This window comes from Ammospiza caudacuta, chromosome 3, assembly GCF_027887145.1.
Source record: "Ammospiza caudacuta isolate bAmmCau1 chromosome 3, bAmmCau1.pri, whole genome shotgun sequence".
NCBI lineage: Eukaryota > Metazoa > Chordata > Aves > Passeriformes > Passerellidae > Ammospiza > Ammospiza caudacuta.
This window is the reverse complement of record NC_080595.1, coordinates 28,558,386-28,583,806: the sequence shown is the minus strand read 5'-3', so window position 1 is coordinate 28,583,806 and position 25,421 is coordinate 28,558,386.

The following is a 25,421-nucleotide window of genomic DNA, read 5'->3' as shown; positions in this document are numbered from 1 at the left end:
TTCTGATGTTGAAACAATTGATTATTTTCTACATTTTGATGTACTCTGGCTGCAAAGTTCTTGCCAACATATTACAAGGCATACTACATCCTAAAACAAATTAGCATTTACAACATTGTTTGTTTATTAAGAATGATGTTTTTAAGTTTAGAAATCTGCAGAAGGCTGATCTATGGTAATCATTTCCAGAAAGTTACCCTGCACATTACAGAAAGGAGAAATCAGTGGAGACTAACTGAAAGAAGGACCAGCTTGCATTCTAATAGACCTCACTGTAAACCAGTCCTCTGACTCAAGGCCAGTTATTTCAGATTTTTACTCCACACAGCTGAGTGCCTAGAAACTAGAAAGCCTTACCTTAATTTGAAAACACATGGAGTTTAAAGCATACAGGTATGGCTAGGTTAGATGAATTCCTCTCATAAAATAAAATAAAATACACCTTTTACTCAAGTGCCCATCATAGTTTTTCAGGTACCAAAAAGAAGAGAGTTGACTGGTGACCACTCCAGCTGTTACGAATAATTATAGAACAGTTCAATCCAAAAGTTTAAAAACCTCTCAGTAATTATATTCATAACTGGGATATAGAAATGAAGGTTTTCCTTTCACTTGTTAACATCTCTGTGTTTTACTTATGCAATGAGCAACACCAGTCTGCACATTTGAGACAAGGTTGGAACTCCTACATGGCTACCAAGCAGAGGAAAAAAATTAATTACTTACTTAATATTACTGAAATTATCAGCAAATTGCAAAGGATAAACTGAGCCTCCATTTCAATTATCTTCTATCGAGCTGGAAAACAAACCAAACTCTTGTTGTTGTTTAAATGGCATTTCATATGGAATACATTACATGCAATTCCTGAGGTTGTGTGAGCCAAAACAGGTGTTTCTGGTAGAACACAGGAGAGCTCCTACCACCAGCCATTCAAATGCAGATGTAAACTATCAAATAAAAATTTGATCAATATATTCTCAATATATTCTCAAATAAGACTCTGTTTCTTCTATAATTGAACAGCTTACTTCAGCATAAGCAGGTCCAATATCAGCTTTCCCATTTTAGTAGAAATTCTAACCAAGCTTATGTATTTTAGGAGGTTGGATGAAGTAATTGAACATATTGGGTCTGTTTCAGTGAAATACTTGCCTGGTAATTTTATTTCCCCATATTGCAAAAACAGGCTTGCTTTGCTAAAATTTAATTGCAGCAGAGTTGCCCACAAAAGTACACCCACCATGCTTTACTCTATATTCCCACGCTTTTTAATATTTGTCATATTTCATCTTTTAATGCAGTCCTAATGAGAGCATATTGGAACACCACAGAACCAGGCTCATAAGAATGTGGTCTTGAAATAAAACGTAGAACAGAAGGAGCATTGTATTACAGCCTCTGTTAATGTTTTAATGGTTGAGGGATTTCCAACATGTTGGCAGTGTCAGGACAAACCAATTTAATAAATTATTAACACTAATCAAACATTTTTATGATGGCAGTCAAAACTTCCTTGGCAGTTAAGGTTAATTCTGTTGAAGTTTGACAAAGATGTTACTGTTTGATGGAAACCGCGTTTGAAACTAAAGTCTCCTTCAAATCAAAACCTTGCAGTGCACTGAGCAGAAATGGTTAAGCAACACGTCCTGAAGTGCATAAAGGAGCCCTGAAGGCAGGGCTGCAGCCTCTATGGGCAGCACAGAGCCAGAGCTGAGGAATGATAGTGAAATGTAAATTGATTTCAGCGTATATAATTTGCCTGCCACTACTTGGGAAAGGATATAGCGAGACTCTTATCGGGAAGAGATAAAGCTCAGGCTGTTGAGGGGAGAGCGCTAAATCAACATACAAAGAAAATCTAGGCATTCCAGACACTTGACAAGAGGGACAGAGAGGAAAATAAAGAATCCTGCCAGTTTTGATGTATTAAACTTTGGAGAAAAGGTATTTTAAAACATCCTTTCATTCAAAAGGCAACCAACAATAACAATGCCAGACAACGCCACATTCTCCCTCCAGCTCCCCTAGCCTTGCCAACGAGTTGAAATCCAGCACAGCAGAAGCTAATGAGGGGTATGGATTAACAATACAATTTTCTCAGGCCTTTCTTGGGTCTCCCCTGGGGCACCCACAGTCTATACATCATCAATCTACTGCAAATTGATGTAGTCAGCCTGTGACAAGGGTCAGGTTTCCAGGACCAGCTACCAGGCATGATCTAGTCATTTTGAGTTACCAAGACAAAGCTCTGTTCTGCTGAGCTCTGGCCATGTAAAATCCACAGCTCTTCAGGTTTTCAGTGAGATGGAATCAAACCATAGAGCCCTCTCTGTCCTCCTCTATGCCTGCTGAGAAATCACCTCACCTCTCTGAGGTGACACCACTGTCTTTATTTTGTGCTCTCTTACAGATCATGCCCACAAACAAGAAAAACATGTGCTAATCCATCAGTTTCTTAATAATAATAATTACTGTTCTTGTTTACTTTATGCTAATTACAAAAAACAATAATGAGAGTTCACACACACATATCTATTTTCAGGAGACAACGATGAAGAAAATGTGTTTGCTGATGCAGGTTTCTAAGTAAGAAATAAGTTTTATTGGAGTACCAAAAACTTTTGTTCGCCCACAATATTTTTACCTGAATAATCACACATGGGATCGTGCTTTTATGCAACAGCTCAGATGCCACGTGTTTTCCAAATACTCTGTGGATTAGTTTTACCCATGAAAATTTGTGCTGGTGTTCCCTTAGCTTAACTAAAGTCTGTGGATTTCCATGCAAGCTTGGTGACAAGCGTGCCTTGGCTCACAGCACTGCAGCCTTGTCAGCATCCATTCAGGGGTGAGGAGACTCAAGAAACAGACTATGCAACACATGAGAAAAATGAGATCTTCTGTCAATAGCACATGTGCAGTCCAAATTAGAGTAGATTTAAATCATTAGAAGGGCTGTTAATTTCAATGGCTTTGCTGGCTCTCACAGTTCTGTAGAAACTACTGAAGGGTGGATTTTCACAATAGCTATAGGTTTAGCACCACCTAAACTTACAATAGTTCCTCCTGAAGAAAGCTTTCATGGCTGTTCAAAAAATCATAAAATATCCTGAGCTGGAAGGGACCCACAGGGATCATCAAAGTCCAACTCCTGACCCTGCTCAGGACAGCCCCAAGAACCACACCTTATGCCTGAGAGCATTGTCCTAACACTTGTTGAACTCTGATCTGCCTCAGAATAATTTAAAAAACAAAGCAAAACCAAAAACCCCAGCCTGACATATAGGAAAAAAAAACTGGACTCTTGTATCCCAGCTACCTATAATATGGCAGATTTCTGAAGCATCCAATATACCCAAGTTAGCTTTAAATATTCAGAGCTACTTGTGGTCTAATACAGGTATGAATTACCAGTAGAAAACAGACTTGTTTATTCACAAAGGAACTTTAATGAAATTAAGTACATTTGCTACTTATGTTTCTATTAATGTATCTCCTTGATATGTTTTAGAAGGTGGAAAACGCCCATAAAAGCATCCTTGCAAACATTACCTAGGCATTTATTAACAAAACCCAAATTATCACATTTATTTTGTGTTTTATCTGCTGGAAATAGACAACAAGCTTTGAAAAACAGGCAAAAGAATCGAGCAAGCCACTTGTGGTATGAACATCTGATGAACATTTGCTCATATTTATTCATGCAAGCATTTTGGAATTTCTCAGTCATGGATGGTCTTCCAAACACATCATGCATATGAATGTGCACGAAAAGCAAACAGAACAATGCACTAATACCTTGTAAGTAACTCTGGGGCTTTTATCTGGTAGATGCTTGCAAATACTTAGTTTGATTATTCAGTCAAGTTTTTCATGCTGCTGGCAAACTCCTAAAGGCAAGAAAAACCAACCAAACCAAAATCTAAATTGCAGGCAACCCCACTTCTTATTTTCCACATTCCCTTTACATAGCTTGAGTAAGTTGCTAAAACATTATCATGTGTATGTGTACAAAAATTTCGCTTGAACTCAAGAAGTTTCCATGATCTCTCACAATGAGCTCCTGCAACATCCACTTTCTTGAATAACCAACACTTAAGCCTTTTGAGGTTCCCAAAAGGAATACCTTTTCACCTACATTTACCTATCTATATTTTTTTACACCTTTGCCTGCATGGATGCACACACATTCACCTTTAAGGGCCTGTTTAGTACTTTAGGAATATATTCCATCAGGTCTTCTGATTTATTCTGTGCTAAAGACAAAAGCTGCATTCATATTACTACAGGTCATTATTCTTGGTGATATTATTTGCACCAGACTATTTTAAAACAGCTGATAATATAAAATGAATGTAAAATGAAAAGCACTCTATAAAAGTAAAGGTTCACCCAAAGAGATCCATAATTTTAAGTTGCCCTCTATTTATATTTTGGTTGTTAAACATTGCAAGGAAGAACAAATTTCCCCTTCAAAAAAGAATTATAGGCAAGATGTGCTCAATATTAAAAAGCTAAAAAAACATCCTTTAGAAAAGGCTTAGAGAGATCACAAATTATCCATTTAAGTACTGAGCTATGCATACCATAAAGATATGCCAGAGAAAAGAATTTTTCAGGTGTCTCAATTTGTGGGTGCAACTGGTGGCCTTTTCAAATTCTGCCTGTACATGGAAGCCCATGGAACACATGTCCCCTGAATGAGCTCTGCACTGCTGACCTGCATTCTAAATCTCCACTGCAGCTTCACCACTGCTGAGAGTGCTTGCTGGCTTTGATCAGCAGTGAAGGATCGAGGCTAAAATCCCTTTTCCCAGCTGGAGGAAATTTAAATCATCATCCAGACATGGAATTTTACCTATCATATCTGGTAACAGAGCACATCAGCACCAATCATTTCCTCCATCTAGTACATTTGCCTTCCCTCCTCCTCCCAACTATGGCAACACCTCCTACAGAAGTAATCCCTACAGGAGTGGAAAATCTTGCAGCAGCTATTCCCTTGGAGGAAAGCTATTAAAAACCTAACAAACCTAGCCTCTAACCTCAGACAAGCTGCTCTAGCACTAGCTGCCTCTGGTCTGACTGCTCTCTACATAGAGAATTGTTTTTGCTGTCTTCTTCCTGAACACAAATGCTGCTCACTGTAAGTCAGCTGTATGAGCAGCAATAAACCAGAGTGGCTTGTCTGTGCAGCCCACTGCAGAGAAGCTTCTAAAACCATTTATAGCAAAGTTCACTATTCCCCTCCCAGAACAATGCAGCTGCTCTTTTGACTCTAAAGGCTCCTGCCCTTCTTTGCTCCTCTTCCCATCTATCTCTATTTGGCTGCTTTTCCAAGGGCAGACCAGAGCTCCATGCCATTTTCTGAATGTCTTATAATTGGAGAACAAAATACCTTCCCCCATCTAAGAGAACTGATGTACTTTGCTGGCTCCAAACTTGTAAAATATCTCTCTGTTGAAGCAGCTGCTGAATAATTTATATTTCTTAGAACCAAGCTGAGAATATGTACATTTTGCTTTGACACATATGGTATAGTTGTTTTTCTTCCTTTCCATTGCCATCTTGTTTTCCACTTTAAATTTCAATGTAGGAAATTCTGAACACTTCAGAGCCTGGGAAAATTATTTGGATTTGGGGAGTGAGAAAGAAGAGGGATGTAATTTATTTGTGAGGAGTTTTTTATTGTTTTGATTTTTTTTTTTTTTGTGGAAGGAAAAATTCCTCAACAGCTTGCAATTAGCAGCTCTGAAAAGTTATAGTTTCTTCAATGGCACACAGCATGCCAAGAAAACCTACAAGAGATTCCTCAGCTTAACATGCCTGGAGCAGGATCCAGTTCCTCTAAATCAAAGCACAGCTCACACTAACAGTTGCAGTATGTTAGTGGCTGGATGACTGCTTTATGAAGAATTATAAAGTGACACAGCAGTCTGGCTGAAAAAAACACACACCACGCTTTGATGTTTTTAACCACCAACTTCAAGAGGACCAACAGAAACCTTCCTGTTTTTATTGCAGCCCCTCTATCATCCCTCCCCCTGCTCCCTCCCTCCTTTCCCACTGCTAGATGGGGGACTGTTATCTTTCAGTCACTTTGTAAGCTTGACTTGTTTACAGACTGAATGTCTCTGTTTATAGGCCTCTATCAGAGAACAAACAGGGCAAGTGTGACTTCCTAGGACCTGAAACACGATGCCTTTTCCTCTTGGGCAAAAACAGGAGTGGCAAGGGAGGGGGAAAAGAGAAATCCTGTAATTGTCCTTCTAGTCCATCTTCCCCCCAGGATTACCGTACACACCTGTATGGTGCTGCAAAAGTATTTTAAGAGCCAGCTGCTTAAATGTTAGCTCACCAAAACACCATGAAAATGCACAGCAATTGTCTTGCAAAAACTAGGTCCACTTCAGAACCTCCAACAGTAAAATCAGTGTTAAATAATGGCTTCTCTTAAACTCCCTGTTTTAAAAGTTCTTTATTATAGATCCATTTAGATGTTTACTTGGGGAATCTTAAAAGCTTAAACCACATTTCACTGTGGACATTTAAAGGGTGTCAGTGGGGTAATTATAAGCATACACACCATAATGATGAAATTTTAGAAACCATTAATAGCATGACTTTGTATATTCATTCTTATCTTGAAAAATATTTTACCTCAGGCATAACCCTGTGCCATGGAGGAGTCAATAAGGATAGTCCTTAATAGGGCACTGAAATGACATGAGAGTTGGTCTGCTTATATTGCTAATGCAGATTTCAGTTCTTGATAACATTCAGATTATAAACACCCCAGAGGAGGTATGACTTTGTCCTTACTGAGAGTGTCTTATTTTACACTGACAATTTTTATTGTAATTGTAGGATTCATTTTTAGAGGTTTCTGGTTTCAAAAGGCTCTCTTTTGCACAAACACACACTGGAAAGCATGAGGAAATTTTAAGAAGTGTACAAAGGGTCATATCACATTATAGTACTTTATGGTGAGACACTGGGCCAGCCAGTTTTGAAGCCAGCTCTAACTATGCTTTCCCTTGGAGGCTGTTTACCCAAAGACACTGACAACCTTTTGAACTAAAAAAAAATAAAACAAAATAATGAAATCTAGAAAGTTAATCCTTTAAGCATAACCCCTTCCAAACAATTAGATCTGACAGGACAGAAGAGGTGAGAGTTTATGTGTAGCTCTTCCTCCAACAGCTGTGCCCACGCAGGTGGGACCTTAGGGCAGTGGTGCTTGGCTACACACAGCCAGGTTACTGCTAGCAGCAGCAGTGCCCAGTCCCCTCTGGGTCCTCCCATCTACTCCAAGGCCTGTCTGCTGTTCCTCACAGCTGCCTCTGAATCAGAGCTGGCTCTCCAATCCCTGTGATCCCCTCAGCAGCATCCCAGCAAGCTGCTCTCCCTCCAAGGGTACCACTGCACCTCCCTGGTTTTACTGATGCCTTGGCTGGCCACACACAAAAGCACATCCTGCTGCTGCACACATCTCTGCTGTGCAAGGGGACACACAGCCCAGTATGGGCTGGGTCTGCTCAAATGGATGAACTTTTGAAATAAAGGGGAAAATTTGGTCTTTAGCGTTCAGGTACAACTTAATAATTTTAAACACTCAGTTAGACATTGCTTAAATGGTCCCAGTGTCACTTTGCCTGCTGGCAAGAGCAGAGTTGTTCCTCCTTAGCTAGCCTAGTCTGAAGACATCCAAGGGTACTGCCCTGCCAGTTTTGTCCCACAGCGGCAGGTTTGTCCAGAAGACACCCTGTGTGCTCCCAGAGGCAGCCAGCCTCACCAATTCTCCATGTGATCTCTCTGCTTTCAGGTCCTGCCTTACAGGAAGTGCAGGCTTGTACCTTTGTCTGACATTTAACACCTATGGGCTTCCTAACACAGAATGTGGAAAGCTTTATGCAATATGTGGGCTTTTCCCTCTGTGGTTTCCTTACCCTGGAAGCTGAGGAGACCTGTAAGCTCAGGACACACCAATCCTGTCAAAATGCAAGCAATGAGTAAGGAGAAAAACCAACCCTGCACAGAGCATCAAAGCCTTCCAGAGCAGCTCAGCATAAGGGAATTTGTGGCTGTTCTGTTTTGTTTTAAACTAAATTGTTTGGGCCACCACACTCTATCCAGTTTTTGGTCTCATTTGAGAAAGACAGAGGAAATTAAGCTATAAGAGTAGAAGGTGATTTTTTAATCACAACCACTTTTCCCCTAAGACCAAGAGCATATGTTTGAATTAAGGGACTCTTTCCATTAATCATAAAGGGCACAGGAAAGATGCAAGAGAAGTTCAGTTTTCCTCATCATGCATAAACTTCTTCCAGCTTTCTTCAGCACTTTCTCATGGGGATGATGAAGCCACTTAGCCTAACAAAAGACCTGGCTTGGATCCTGGACCAGAACTCACATACAAATTAACTTCTGGTTTTGGCATCCAGATATGATTAACTTTTCTTGTCTCCATTTTCACTGCCCCTCCTTTAAGTTGGCTGAAAAAACACTTTAATGCTCAGCTATTAAAGTGGGGCTAAATTTGAAACACATGCCTCTCTTTATCATGGCCTGCCAGGATCCATAGATTACTCTTTCCCCTGGACCTCAGTATTGTCAGATCCTATTCTGATACATATAATTTTGTCTGTGCCAGTGGCACTGAACTTTATGTTATGGATTCTACTTTGTAGGAAACACTGACACACAATGGGACAGGATGCTTAGCCCTTTGTGCAGCCCCGGTCTTCACCATGGAATTCTGGAAAATCAGAATTATTTCTCTGCTATGCCTGAAAATAAAGCCTTCACAGCCCTGCATGGCTGAAGAAGAGACAGCCCCATGCTATTCCTCATGGGTCTAAGGACAATCAAGACTGAACTTGAAGATACAAAACTATGTAAGATTTAGACACATAAAAAGGCATAATACATTTACCTAATTTTCAGGGGAAATAAAGTGAATGAATATCATAAAGTCCCCAGTCTCAAAACAGGTAGTATTCAATCAGTACCATTTTTGCAGCTAACAAAAGATCAAGACATTTCACAGATGGACAAGAAAATTCACACCCAAGCCTTCACCTTTCCCACTTTTTCTGACAAATTCTGAACAAATTGCCTTTCCAGATGAGTTATCACACTCTAATTCCCTGTGAGAATTATTCCCTCTCTGAAAGTACTAAGACACAGGTATAAGCATCAGCATCCACTGAAGAACCAGAGAAGTGCGAGGGCTGGTACATCTCATGCAGTGTAAAGCTGGGTGAAAAGGGCTGTGTTTGAGCTGGGTGGGGTGTGACTGAGCCCAGCTCTCCTGAACTCTGCTCCTCTCAATAGACACTGTAAACCAACAGGTTTTCCCTCTTCAGAGTTACCTCTGGGTGTCTGTGCAGTGTGCACCACAAAGTGGGACTCGTGGGCAATTACATTTCTACAGTATATAATCATGTCACAAAAAGTATAATTTTCTTCATTGTATGATTTCCTGAGCTCCTTTGCCAGAACACAGACACCCAGCACAGAGAGAACCTAGGACTTGAGCTTTCCCCAAAAGCTCAGGTGCCAGCTGTTGCTGGTGTTCCTGTGCATGTATCTACCCTGAAATTCAGGATCTCGAACAAGATCAAAGTTTCCACTCCACCAGTGGGAAATAGCTGGCACTACTCTGGGTGTTGCAGGTCCCTTTCCAAAGAATGCCACCTACCTGTTCTGAGACCTCTGTGGATGTACTGTGCCCTGCAAGACTGATTTGCTCCCACATCTTGGGGGCTGAAGCTGTGCAAGCTCTAGGGCAGGGCCAGCCCCAGCACCCCCTGCTTACATCCCTGTACGGTGCCTGGGACTCCACGGCTTCATTACAATGCAAGCACTAATTAACAGCCCAAGCAGGCTTTGTGCAACTGTTGCCAAGACAAGTTCTTTGCCTTGAGCTGAATAACTCACCCTGTTTTAAGTTCTTCCTTTACTGCAGCGTAGTAAGGTATATCACAGAAAGTTTTAGAGGCACAGCTCCACTCCACTAGTTACTTTTGAACAGCAACAAGCCATCATATGCTTGTCCCTGTGCTCTGATGAGCTTTGAACTTTAATAAATGATTAATCCTATTTAGAAGTGACTTAGCACTGCCTTAACTGCATCTTTCCATGAAGCGTCACTTTGACATCCTCTGTTGTGTGCATTCACTGCAACTTTCACACACTGTAAATTAAGAACATTTACACATGCAATTAGTGCTAAATAAATGCCTGAAGAACTCCTTGGGGATTAAGCAATCAGATGGCATCATGGAATACCCTTTGTACTCAAAGTTTATGAAGAAAATCATCTACCCATTCTGCACAAATTGCATACTGGGGCAACCATTGTGCTGGCTGGAAGTGCTGGGATGAATTGCCAAATGCAGCCTTGAGTTCATGCACACCTCTTTCTCCAGCTCTCCTGGTCCTCCCTCTTTTCTTAGAGGGGAAATTAATAGAGAGAAATTTGTGACTAGGGTAATACTTTATTAATAAATTATTCCCTCCATTAAAAAAAAATACCCATAGGAATTTTGATGTTTTAATACCATAGTTAAATTAATAATAATAAAAAAAATCTTCCTAGAAAAAAAAAAATACAGCTATATACACACTGGCCATTTGCACAGCCTGTGATAATAGAGACTTAATCTTTTTATATCCTAACCTTTATTTTATGGCTCATGAAAACTGCAGTCAACCAATATGGCAAAGTATGCAAACAGTCTTAGATGGAGAAATACTTGGCACACTAGAGCACCTTGCAAATGGGAGCATGTATTTTATATATATACCCTGCACACACACCTAGAACTTGCTGAAAGTAACAGCATTTTCCCTGCTATGTATATGGTTGCTATGCACCAAGATAGTTGGTAAAACACCAAAATGTAGGTGCTGAGAGAAAAGAACAATGAATTTTTATGTCTTGAAGGTCACAGTTCAAGTGAATCCAACTCTCATTAACACCCATCATTCACAGCCAGCCTAGAGAAGAGGGGGCACCCCACCTTGTAAAAGTCATACCTAACTCATGGAATTAGACACAAGCAAGCTAGAGCTGGCCAAAAAAATCACAAATCAAACACCTAAACAAAAACAACAGTAAAAAACCAGTTACACCCTGAGCATTTAAGGCAGCAAAACTACATCCCCTTGATGCTGACACCAGGATAGGGCCCCCCTGCTCAGGGCACATTGTCCTCCACCCCAGCAAAAGGGTGGAGCACTCAAAAACTGCTCGCAGAGGTCATCCCCACAGCCGTGCCCCTCCTTACAAAGAAACCCACTGTAGCCAGAGAGCTTCCCGAGGCTGGTCAGTGCTGGGGTACAAAGAAGGTGGTGTATGAAGGGAGCTCGCTGAGCTGCATTTCACGGGACAAGAGAGGAGCCTGTTTGGAGGAGACTGGGATTTCTAAGTACCGAGCATTAATAAAGAAAAAAGAAAATCGGAACAAGAAAAAAATAAAAACACAGCAAACCACCAAACCCCAAACAACATAAAACAGCTGCAGGGAAGTTGTTTTTCCACTTGGAGCGGCCCGGAGGAGCTGTTTAAAGGTGCCCCTGCGGATGCGATCGGCCAGGCCTCAATCCCGGGCTGCCAGCGCCATCTTCTTGCCAAGGAGCTCAGCGGCAGCGCCCGGCACCGCGCCGCCGGGACCCCGGCTCAGAGCTCACGGGAAACCATGGAAAATTAAACCTAACCCAGCCTCTTAAATTACAAAAAAAAAAAAACAAAAAACAAAAAACAAAAAACAACAACAACAACAAAAAAATCATCCCAGTAAGTTTGTTCGATCAGAAGCAAAACGTTTCTCTCATGCAAGTAATTTTGCTATAGGTAAATATTCCTAATTCCTAAAGCAGCACTTAAAACCCCCAAAATATCAGTGGGCGTTAAAAGTATTGTAACTGTATGTGCGTCTGGAAGAATGTCATATGTGGAGAGATGGTGTTTTACAATCTCCCCCACTAAGAATCAGGAATTAAATGCACTGATGAATCAGTGAAGGGCAGAGCAAAGAGCCATCAGCTCCCTGGAAGGGAGGCCAAGCTCTTCCTCATCCTTCAACCCACCCAAGGAGCACCACTGAGGAGAGCCCCTTAGAGACACCTTCTCTTCCTGTGTCCAAGGGCTCATGGCTGCTGTTGGCGATTTTGCCTGTGTGAAATGAACTAGCAACATTAAAAAAGAAAAAAACCCAACATCTCTTGTAGAATTTCATAGTGATGCAACGTGCCAAACTGATGTCCTCGGAGATCAAATGCTCTGGTGACTTAGAGCTACAGCACTGAGCCAGCATTAGCACAGGGGAAGAAGATCCTAAGGTACATCAAATATGATGTGAAAAGACAGTTCTCAGCATGTGAGAATGACTCCTGAGCCTCTCCAGTTTACTTCTGTGAAGCAATCATCACCAAAGAATTCTACTAATGCGATCTACAACTTTTAAAAATCTCCTTTTTTATATTTCGATTTCTCTGGTCACTTATAATCCATATTCACTTCAATCACTAGATTGCACAAGTAATAATAGCCTACACATTTTCATACAGCACCTTTTCCAATATCTACCTGCAATGGATGTGAAAACAACAAGGTCTCAAAGCAAAAGTATGCTGTCAGTATTTCTGTTCCAAGTGCGACTAGTAAGGAAACATACTGCAAAGAGATTTTCTTTTACAAGACAGTTTTGCATCAGATGATTCAAATAAATATTTCTGGATAATGATCCAAATAATAAGGCCTTAACACTTCATGACTTGCTATTCCACTTCTAACCTCAGGATTGCAGGGGAGAGCAACAACAGCAAAAGGAAGTGACCTTTTAATTGCATCCAGAAATCTGGAGTTTCCCTGTCCCAGCTTCAGGGACTGCAGACATTTGACAAACAGGGAAGAGAAAAAGCAGAATCAAAAGGAAGCACATGTTGATCCATGTGCATACAGAGAAAAATAAAGGTTTTCCAGGGTAAATAAAAAAGTTTGCATTGAACTTTGTGTCAGAGTTGATGTTAAAATCTCTCATCTATATACTGAGTTCATCATCCCAAGAACTGAAGCAAATTCAGCAAAACTGAGTGAGCTGTCTTCTGTTCTAAGAGCTCACTGAGACTGCAGCCAGATTGTCATTGTTAGAATTTATATACATAAAATTCACACATGCATTTACACACCCCTGCAACTCAATTTTTAACTACAGAGGGAGAAAAATTCAAAGGAAAATCTAGAGGACACTTAAAGAAATAAAAAACAACAGCTGAGAATTTGTCAAATAAAAAAGTAAAAATTAGTATTTTCAACTTTTGAAAACTCTGGAAAATGTTGGTTATTGTGAAATATGACTATATTTCACATCCCACACCTTGATCTCAGGAACATTCAGTCCTAATGAGTTTAGCTGCCTAGGAAGTACCAGCTAAACTCTGCAGTGGGTGTGCAGGATGCATTCTCTGGGAGTCCCCAGCAGCCAGCCTTGCTGCACTTCCCTCACACAGCAGGGGCTGGGAGTAGTCCCAGTGCCATGGCCAAGGTGAATTCACCCAGCACAGCCTGGGACAGCACAGCCACACCTGGTGCTGCTCCAAAAGCAGGGCAGCACTGATGCTGCTGATGAGTGGTGGGGCTGGAGGAAGGCATTGAACTTGCTGCTGTCAGTCCCTGCTGACTGCAGAGCACTCCTTGCCATCTCCGCACAGGGAGACATCTCTGGGAGCTCCTGGGGAGCTTGCTCTCCCTCTCCAGAGGGCTGCTCCCATGGTTAAAGCTGAAGTCTGCCTCAATCCTGCCTGTTTCCTATTAAAATCTTGTGTATGTACATATATATGTATAATAGGTGCAAATATTTAATATCGATTACAGGGAAGACAGGGCAGTCTTTCAAACTTCCAGTATGTCAACATAGAGTACAAACAGGAAGCAGCACTGCAGTAACAGGTCATTAAAAAGACTGCATACCAACCAAGAACTAGGGGAACCATCTAAAAAATAAAGGAAAAAATATTATGCCTTTTTTACCATAGTTGGCATAATTCTAGCCTAAATCCCACATGTTTCATACCCCACAGAAGAGATAAGTGTGTTTCAGGGAACTACCCAGGTAAGCAGTGTTATAAATAATCACATATTTTCTTGCTGCCTTTTTCCATAACACCCTCCTTATCCCTTAACTGCCTCTGCTCTTTTGCTCTCTCCTTGATAGACAAAGAATCCTACAAAGGGTGGGGAGAGATGATTAGAAAGTGGTTCTCTCTCCTTTGGTAGGAACCTTTCCATGGCAGAGGCAATCTGAAAGCAGAAATCTGTCTTTCCCTTTTTACAGGCTTTAGTCCCTTCCCTCTCCCTGCCTTCTACCTCAAAATGAAACTATAAGGAAAGTCAAGACAGTTTAGTTCCTCAAGAAGCTGACATGGGATAGCCCAGATTGGCTGCCACATAGAGGGAATCCAATGGTGGGTAAAAACCAAAAAATCCCTAACCCACCCAAGTTTTTTTTCATGCCAAAACATTCCCATTATAAACTAGATAAAGCCCAGCATTTGCAGTGTTGCTGTGATCACTCTAAATCCAGAGAAAGGGCCCATATTAGTATTTCCTATCCCAAAACCAGCTGAAGCTGCTATGTGCTAGAAACATCTGAATGGCAGCTCCATTTCTTTTTCAATTTTTTTTAAGTGAAATTAAACCCGCCCCACTTCCCCCAAGTATTCGCTGTTTTATAATCTGAGCTGTCCCAATACAGTGCTATCCACACAACCAGCTATGTTTTTTAACATCTGTTTTTCATTTTCTTAACAGGAAACCGACACAATTTCCATGACAAAGGAGGATTCTGGTGTTATACTCTCATTTATCTGTCATGTGTACACTTGGCAGCATTTGATCTTTATTCTCTGGACACTTAGGAAATAATCTAGGAATTACTGCCTCTTGACAATACAAACAAATATGGCTATCTATAAATAAACCACGGTGAGGATGGGGGGAGAGTTGCTTTGCACCCACAGAGGGGCTATTTCTCATTCATGTTTTGGTCAGCACTGGGGATCAGGGGGTCACCCTCCTTTCTGAGCCCTTTTGTGCATGGGGAAGAGGGTCCCTCGCACAAAACACCTCTGAGGAAATCGATTGACTTTTTTTTTCTCCTGCTTGCCAGTGTCCCTTGCAGGGAGCTGGGTTTTGGTGGGACAAGGGAAGATGCCATCGCAGCTGGCAGCATGGCTCCTGCAGCCACCTCTCTGTACCTGTGGCACTGGCAGGTGGGATTCACTTCCCAAGGGCTGCTCACAGGAGGCAGGAAAAGTGCATGAGATATTTCCCCCTTAACTCCACCCTACCAATTTCAGTTTTAAAACCCAGGAAGACTGATATTCTTTAAATAAATTGCAGGCACAAAACCAGTGTTTAGTTTATGCTGTATTCATGCAGAGTTTTTTTGCTAGCACCCACCACATGCAGCCTAACCTCTTTTCCTTTTTTAAGTTTCACCATTTGTTGCATCTTACTCTGACTGTTCTTGTTTGCCTTGGGCCTGATCCAAACAGCTATGGGAGGAAACAGCCAGGATGCCTATTGACTTATATAAAAGTTGAACCAGGGCCATGGACAGTAATGGATACAATCCAGAGTCTTTTTTGAAGGCTCTGAAATTAATATCAGTCCCTGGATATATATATTCTTAATATGACATGTATGTTTTAAAAAGGACAACCTTTATTTTTATCTCTCTTCCTTCTATGTGAAAATGTAGCTTATTATACAAATATACATTTGTAAAAGAAACCTTCAGATTCCATCAAAGCGAACTTTTACAAGGAGAGAATGTTGAGATAGAAAATTAGGGACACTATTAAAAATTGTGCCAGTTTAACACCTTCAATGTTAAATTATGAGGTTGACCCTTCAAATCCTTCATTACAGGTGGGATTTTCTTGGAAGCAAAGAGCACAAATCAAAGAATGCGTGCTCTACAGTCATTTCTGGACAGATGCAATTACAATAAAATGGCATATTGCCTACCTCCCTGTGGCATCCAGAGGCTGGAGGTGTCTCAGATTTCCCTACAGTTAATGAGAGTTAGGAGCCTCAGTAGAGGAGCTAAAGCAGCCTTTGAACCAGGAGACACAACTGACATAAGCGTGTTCAGCATGCAGCTACTTGAAACCGCCCAAGAGAAAATACAGAACGGGAGGCACTGCCCCAGATCTTCACCCCTCAAGGGGATTCTGCCCATCAGTCCTTGCTGGAGCAAGGTTATCCTTCCCTGTTTGAGATCAGCAGCCTGGGATATCCCTTCACTAAAGTCTTTGCCTTGTCTTTCAAAGACTCAAGCAGAGGTTGGCCTTTTCAGTGACATTTGGTACCACACACCAGGTTTAATGCAAGAACTCAGGGGTGGGAGCATTACCCGGGGAAGTGGGAACCTGGAATCTAACTCTGTCAGCCTGGGATTGTCCAAATTTGTGAGCCACGAAAAACTGGCCAGAGACCTAATATGCCCAAGAGAGTACCATCCAGACACAGACCAACAATAGCTCTATTTTTACATGCAAACTTATTTATACTCATCCTACTTCAGCTTATTTCCTAATTAAAAAATTGGCTATTTTTGTCCAAACAGACCTGCTTGAGCTTTGCCAAATGATAACAAATGAACTTTGTTAAAGTGGAGATTTGAAGCCAGACGTGACCTTACCAAAAATAAATATTAAAATGGCAAGAAATCCCTAATTTTGTAAGCTGCCTAAAAATAGAGAAACAAAAGGCTTGATCAAATTGGGCCATTAAATAAAAATATAAAAAAAAAGCTTGCATTGCATTGGATCAAGGAACCTCACACTTCAAGGATGAAAACAAGGAAACTCATGCAGTATTTGCAGTAATATTTCAGTTACTAGAAAGAAAAAAGAAAAAAAAGGAATAAAGCAGAAGGAATAGCTATAAATGTTATTTTTTCCTCTCTTTGTGGATGGTAATTACATAAGCAACCTCACTACATTTTCAAGTATTTTTCTTAATAAGTGCTCAATATTGTATACAAATTATACATATCTTGGCCTACAGGCCTACGTAGAACAGATATCTGGAGAAAAAATAATCCTTGTAAGCAAAAATATTAGAATTTGTGCCTTTATTAGTATGCCTATCATGTTAAAAATACACCCAAACAAACAGCTGAAACCTTGTGGGAGGAAAAGTAGTGAAAACATAGAACAGGTTAGAACAGTATGGCCATCTAATAGAAAAAAAAAATATCTTTAACCTCTGTTAGTAGTTTCTTTGATTTTTTTACATATCCTTTTTATTAGTTAAAATAATATTCAGCAATTTGAAATGTGCCATGCAGGAAGAATTAGGTAGAATAGGTGGGATGTAACAGTATTTGAGAGGCAGTTTTCCATTTAAACTCTATTACTCACAGGAAATATTATATATTTACTATCCACATAGAAAATTTTAACAACACGTGCAGTTTCAGGTGACTCCAAGTCAAGATATTTTGGCTGTAGAGAAGCAACAATTTATTTGGGATCAGTTCAGCAGTAATTTGCCCGTGACTGAGATGCTATAATGATTAGTGGAAAGGTATAGATTGAATGTCTCTTTCTGTTGCCTCCATGGGCTGGTTCCATGCTAGAGTTCACCTCCAGTGACCTCCAGGGCCTTCCCTTCAGCTGAACCAAAAGCAGCTGACAATGGAGATCTTTCCATTGTCCATTGGTTTCCCTTCTCTCAAGCCTCACACATCTCAACCATTTTGCACATGATTAAATAAAATGAGTTTTCACCTATAAAGAAAATTATTAAATAACCTCACTAGCTTAAAAATAAGTCTGTGCATATTGGCTACTCTTCTGAGCCAAGCTGCATCTTCTTCCTGTGGCCACTTCTAGTAGTCTGTGGGGATATTGGTCAGGGAAGCAACAATGCCACTTTACATCATTTTTTCTGACCTACACCAGCCTTATAACCTTTGTGTTTGTTGGCTCCATGCAAGTGCTGCTGTTAGCAGTAATCCTGCAGAGCACTTGTCCCTTAGGACCTCAGGAGCTCTGTTAGGGTCACTAACTGAAAATGAAGGAAAAGGAATCTATGAAATTGGTTCCTCCAGATCCCAACACTTGTGGTTTTTATTGCAGATAAGTTCAACTAGATCTATTCTAATAACCAGAAACTTAGAATAAAAGCAGGCCTAGAGTGTCACTGCACTGCCCTGTCTGTCCACTGCCAAAGCAAGTATTGCATCAGTTGTCACAGGTGCATGGGCAAGCACTCTCCTCATGCACCGACAAATGCACCTTTGTGTGGGGAATGCATGAACATATGGGTGTGAGTGTAGAAAACCAGCTCAACATGTGGCACTCATGTTGAGCCCTTCCTGCCATTTAGCTATGGTTATGAATGAATCATAACTCCAACAAAAATTTCTGCTTTCAGACTCATGGAAAATGTCGCATTATTTTTGGCTTGTGCCAAGAAAAGAGGTGTGATAAAAGAGTAGACCCAGTAAGGTCCAAGCTCATCTGCACGTGTCTTTTGAGGTCTCTCTGGCTTCTGTTTGCTTACATAAATTCAAGAAGCATACTTCATATTTACATTTATTGTGTTTTATCACACTGCAGATGCAAAGAACCCATTTACATGTGTGCAGCTTATATATTTTATACACATTTAGCAAGTATAATGATCTAAAATTTGATTCTATGGCCTGTATAAATATTCATTTATCAGATTACAAATGCAGAAACTTAATATTTACTTTGGTTTTGTACCATTCTTCATCCATACTCAAAGGAGGCAACTTCATCTTAAAAGCAAAATTGCCCCTAGCTTTTCACTTTGCTGACATAAGAATGAAATCCAACAGCTAACAGAAAAAGTTTTCCAATCTGTCCCATCACCCACACGCCCAAAGATATTGAAAGAGTGCTTGCAGTCCAGGAGAAAAAAAGATATGTAAAGGGCAGGCAGCCTTAACAAATGGCAAGTCTTACCCACAGGATCTTTGTCCATGATGATACTTCCTCTGAAATAAACTCGCAAGAAACTCTGGTACAGTCTTTTTGTTACTGAATTATGTGCCACTCCTTCTTACAGCGGCCTAGCCAGACTGCACATTCAGAGCTAGCTCTCTCTGCCATCATGTCACAAATTCAAGACACTAAAAACAAAAGCTTAGCAAGACAGAAAATTTAGATCCAAATACTCCAAAATCTGAGTAAATAAAACTATGAGATTTGTAGGTCACAACATGGGCTAGCATAGTCTTTTTGTTTGTCTCAGAATACTTTGTTTTTTTTAATGTCCTTCCTCCTATTCCTGACAGAAAACAAATCCTAAGACAAGCACTTGCAGGCATCTTCTTTTCTTCTTTCATTACTACATGCTAGCAGTGAAATGACTGGCTTAGGTCTCACCTGACCCAGCCCCAGATATCCAAACTAGATATATTCCATCCCACTCCATGTCATATTACTGCCTTCACCCCCTCCCTTCCTTCCAAAAAAGGCTAGTAATGTTTAGAATGGATCCCGCCATCCTGTGAGCACCTAGGAGGGGTGACAGTGCAGATTCAGACTAGGTGGATCCCTTCCTGATGTCACTCATGAGGTTTCTGAGTCTCTTTAGACCTGGGCTCAGGCAGGAAGGCAGGGCACACACATCTGAGGAGAGTCACCCATGGGGAAAACAAAGCCTGTTACCCTTGTTGCAATAGGAACTGTCTTGCATTTTCAAGAGAACATGCTCTAAATGCATCATGGTGTGTAAAAACTGTCCAGAGGGGAAGCAGAATATTTTCCTAAATCAGGAAAACCTTCCAGTTGTGAAGAGTTAGTCCTGTTTCCCCTATTTAATCTCTCTCTCTCTAGGGACTAGAGAACACAGACTCCAGGGTAGGATAGCATGGCAGCTAAAAAATATTTTCTTTCTCTGCAAGACTGGTGTTTGAAACAGGACATGCACTCACAGAGAAGCATTTTTGCTTCTTCTGTCATCTGAAGACTGAATGAGAGAAGCTGCTCTTCCCTGAGACCCAGTTTCTCCCCTAACCCCATTGAATGCTGGTGATCTAAAAATGCAATACTTCTACTGTGAGGCGTGATGCACCTAAGCAGTTCATGTGAGGATGCAAAAATTCTTCCATTTCAGACACCTGTCTGAAGGTTGTAATAAGGAATAAAAGGAATAAAAGTCACCTTTGAGAATATAATAATTAACAGTTATTAATTATGAGACTTCAGGAGTAGAGAAGGATTAATAAATTATGAATCATATCAAGTACTTTCTTCCCACAGACCTGTAGAAACCATACATTCTTGACATTCTTTGTCATCAAATCACATATTTCCATGCTTTCTATCCCCTGGGCACTGGTGCAGCAGGACCACTAATTTTTCAGCTTTAAATCCCAGTCTGAACACCCACTTTTATGAGCAAAAATCCACAGGCAACTGTATGGCTCCATGGAGTGGGTGCACAGAGTCTGATGCTGCAACAACCTGATCAGCACTAACCATCCTGCTAAATCTTTTATGCCATAGGTAATGAGGAAGATTTGTTATGGCCTCTGGCAAAGAAGTGTGCTTTGATGAATCAACTTCAACAGAGGACACACTGACTTTCAGTCTGAATAAGATATCCCTGCATTCATGCTAAAATTTGGACATTTCTCCTATGATTAGAAAAAATTACTTCTACACATGGGCTCCAGTCCTATAATAGTGGAATTTCAGGCTCCTTAATCCAGAGATGAGTTTAGTTCCACAGAGTGCAAAAATAAATTTGCTCTGCCAGTTTTCAGCAGCATACCAGCCACCAAAAAATGGTTCTTATTAATGATTAAATGGGAAACTTTACAGCTCCTCTCCCTCAAACCTCTTTGTAGATCTTTTTGGCATGACATTGAAGAAATTAAAAAAAACAAACTGTGTAACTACAGCTGCTTTTCCTTTAGACTGAAAACTATATTTTCAGTTAGTAATGTCTGCACATTTGGATTGGAAAAAAGTTGAAACAGAGTTCCACTCCAGAAACTGAATCAATATACAACATGCTCTTGCTTGTATGGAAGAAAGAAGTATGCAAAAACCTACACGAGAGCTTGCAGGAGTAATGAATGCTTTCTTGTAGAATCTGCCAGGGGCAGATGGGGGGGTAACAGAGCTCACCTGCACATTTCCTTGTGGGCCAGTTGTATCACTTTAATCTTTGACTCATGGTCTGTCTAAGGCTGCATCCTGAGCTGTGGAGCTTTGAGAGTGCAGGAGGGGCACAGCTTAAAAGGTGTTCAAGGGTTTGATAAAACTAAACCAGCTGTAGCATTAAAGAACAGTTTGACAGGGCTACTGTGCCTCCATGGGACAGTTCAGCTGGGACTGCCCTGCTGACCAGGATCCTGCCTGTTTGTATGCAGACTGACAGAGCTGTGCTGGCAGATAGCCCTGCCACAGAGCTTGCCTCAAAGGAGATGAGGAAAACTGAGAGGCAAGTTTATGCTACAAAACTGTCCAGCATTCAGCACAGTGCAAAATATGAAGTGTTTTGTCTCGAGGAGCCTCAAGGCACAAGGAGCAAGTGGCAGGACACAGCTCACCTTCCATATAGCTAAACTTTCCCTATTCTAAATGTCTTCTATACCTCACTGTCTTGGGAGTTTTGTCCCAGCCTTTGCTGTTCCTTGGAAATTGCTCAAGGACTTCCTAGCAGGCTGCCAGTTGGCACGGATCACAATCACACCAAGAAACATGCTAACAATTAAAACAGCATAGGGCAGCTGCAAAAGAGTGCTCAAGGCTATGAGCAGGACCTGTTGAGTCTCCTGGTGCAGACTTTCCATGCACTGCTGTAATAACTGAACACTCCACAGCACATAGTTTATCTTGGAGATCTATAGGAAATGCAGCCCACACTTGGTTCTTAGACACTTCTGCTCATCAAATAGCTCAAAAGCATGTGAGCTCTGCACTTGCATTCTAGTTTCACATGATGAGCAAACTATTTTGGAGTTATCTTTCTGTTGCTGTATAGACACAGAGATAAAACACATGAAAACTGTAATGATTTACATTGTCTTTATAATAATTCATTTACTCTGCAAATAATATTTCAAACACTCTACTAATTCAGATGCTATGAGAAATGCAATTATCAGCTGTTCTTTCTGCACAAGAAGTGTTTTGCAAACATATCTGCTGCAAGTTTTATGGAGTTCCTGAAACGTTATATAATTATATACCTTTCTTTATCCCAAAGCATTTTGTGAATTTTCAGAGCTAGAAGATCTCTCCTACAGATGGACACAGTCCTAGCAAACAGTGAGAGCAACATGAGGAGTGATGATTTTCAGAGAATTCAGTGGGCTGGAGAAGTGACCACTCACATGAATGAAAGATTTACATACAGCTCTCCCTCATGGCATTCAATTCTTGGCCTCCAAAATATACCAGCTCCATACTTTAGCACAGAAATGCCAGTATGCTGTCACCTGCTTAGATCATTTAACCTGTCATTGAAAAATCATCACTGCTTGAGTATCAAGGCTTATAAGCTGTAATCCTCTGAGCCAAAACGATTAGCCTGTGACTTAAATGCACAGGCTGCAGATGTAGAGCACTTCTCAGAAAACACAGAAATACAAAACCGAGACTGGGACAGATTTCTGTTCCACTGCTTCAAGCCCTCAGTCAAAGCAGAGCCAGATAAAGAGTTACATCAGACCACCAAGCAAAGTTTTACTAACCTAGCTTCCAAGGATTCCACTGAGTTTCTGAGAAACTGACCCAAAGCCTCTCAAGTCCCAGTTATCCAGGATGGCTGTTCTCTACTAAACTAATAACTTCTGATTTTTCAACAACTTTCAAAGACAGCACTTAAACACAAGATTTTTTTTCTACCTAGCTTCTGTAGATAATTTTTTACTGTCATGAAATACAGGATTAGTTTGTGCTTGTATTTTCACAAAAAAAATTTGAATCATAATAGTATAATTTGATCCTATCAAATTGGAAGAATAAAATAACCAATACCAGGAAAGAGTTTATGTTAACAGTAAAGGTCTCTGAACATGACACACATGAAATGTACAACAGAGGTACTTTGGTAAAGAAGAAGAAGCAGCAGGTTAAGTCAAGACACTATATTTCCCATAGAGACAAACCAACCATAGCATTATATCACTGTAGTCCACTTACGCTCTAAAATGAACCAAAATATTCTGATCCAGTTGTACCCCAGAAGGACACAGCAAAAAAAAATCAAATCATGCATTGATTATGTTGATAGCTGTTTTCTCAGCAAAGGGCAAAAAAAGAAAAATAGGAAAAGGAAAAAAATGCACTTATTGATTGCCAGGATCTGGAAGTCACAAACAGTGAGATGTGAGTTTTGCAGCCACCTTGAATTTTCCAATGCCAGAGACAGCAAAGGGATGGGAGAGCAATCAATGTTTAGCATCTTGTTGTATTGTGCTCCTTTTCCATTATACCACTTTAGACTTTTAATTAATAAAAAAGTGTAACACATAGCTACCGTGTGAAGGATCCTGAGTTATAATGCCTGTCTGTAGACTTTAAAGCAATTCCTGGCTATTTTAACAATACATAAACCATCATACAAGTCTATAGGGTACATCCTACCTCCTCATCATTTTCCCCATAAAGTCCAGCATCACTGCTGCCTTCGTTGAAACACGAGGAAGAGAAAAACCACTTGAAGGAACAACAATCTGCAGGACATCTTCTAAAACTGTAATGACTTCCCCCCAGTCAACCATGATAAGGAGCCTGATTCTCACCCAGCTTTGCAGACTGAATAGTCATTTACACATTATAAGCTATTACCAGTTGATGAGGTAGGACATTGGAAGAGGAGGAAGCAACTCAGGTGCTTCAACAGCTTAATTACTGCACAACTGAAAGTCATGTTCCTCCTAAAGGATCACATTAGCTGAAAATTTGATATTTAAATGCAGAATTAAAGTATCTGCAACACAGAAGATGTTGAAATACAAAACATCACAGAAATACTGAATTAAAAGTGCATTAAGACCTATAAAAATTTTACCTCTGTTAGCATGTTACTTAGGAACCCTAAGGACTGTATATTCATCCAGTCTTCTGAGAAAGGACATAAACCATCAAATTAGCAGAAAACAAACCAAGAAAAAAACCCAACCAAAGAAACCCAAACAAAACAAAATTAAAAACCACCACCAAAAACAACCCCAAAAACCACTCCTACCAAATCCTAATCTTCTGTGTTAGCAAACTGAATCAGTTCATGCACAGATCAGAGAAAAATCAGATGAAGCTAATGGGACTGAAGACTGACTATCAGGCCAAAGAGAGGCCAAAAGGGTAAACAACAACAGCGAGTCACCAGATCTACTCTCCCATCAGAGCACCCTGAAGTACAGTGGAAGGCTGATGGAGCTATCAAAACAGGCAATTATCTTGTTATAAGACAGGCATTTTTGCTGTTTCCAACCTGTTTTCCCTCTCACTTATTTATTCATAATGCCAGGGCAGAGGCACAGGTCTTTCAGTGCTAGAGTGCATTGCCATTTGTGTGCATTTAAATATCTCAGATCATGCACAGAAAAACAACAGACTGGGGGATCTGAAAGTCTCAGGTGGGCATGAATTGAACTGTACACACTTTTTCTATCAAACATATGGGGAACTTATTTAATATAAAATAGAAACTATAGGGGTTTTTCATACAAAAACATCAAAAATGTGCTTACTGCGCATAGTCTAAATTGTGGTGTAAGATTTTAATTTGTCCCAGTTGCACTTCTGTGTTCAAGCAGTGGTATAGCAATTTTACCCTCTAAAGCTGGTGTTTCATCTACAGATAGTTTACAGCAGCTCCTCAGCTGAGAGGTGACCACGGTATGCCCTGTCCCTGGATCCTTAGCCCCACCACTTTGTCTTTGCTGTCAGAGTTGCTGTTTGTGTGGCTTTGCTGCAAACTTTGCAGCAAAGTTTGTGTGGCAGAAGACCAGGTGCCATTTGAAAGCCACGCTACCTCATCCCCACTTAAATAAGTGTGCCTGAAAGTGTACCTTAAATCTCATGGAGTAGTAACCTTCCAGAGATATTCCTGGCCTAGCCTAGGAGCTTGGTTAGCCATTGCTATTGAACCTGGGGGCTCTTGGGTGAAATATGAGGTTAAACAAATATATGGATGCCATCAGTTTATACTCAGCTAGCATAGGTGCAAATACCAGCACTAGAAACAAGATAATGGTCAAGCCAATTCACTGAATTAAATTATTTTTCTTTTAATTTTTACATACTTCAGCCTGCAAACCACCTCTAAGCAATGTCTCTGTTTTCCTACGAAGAGAGCAGGATCAGGCACTGCTTCTGTTCAGGATCATTACAGAGGATATGGT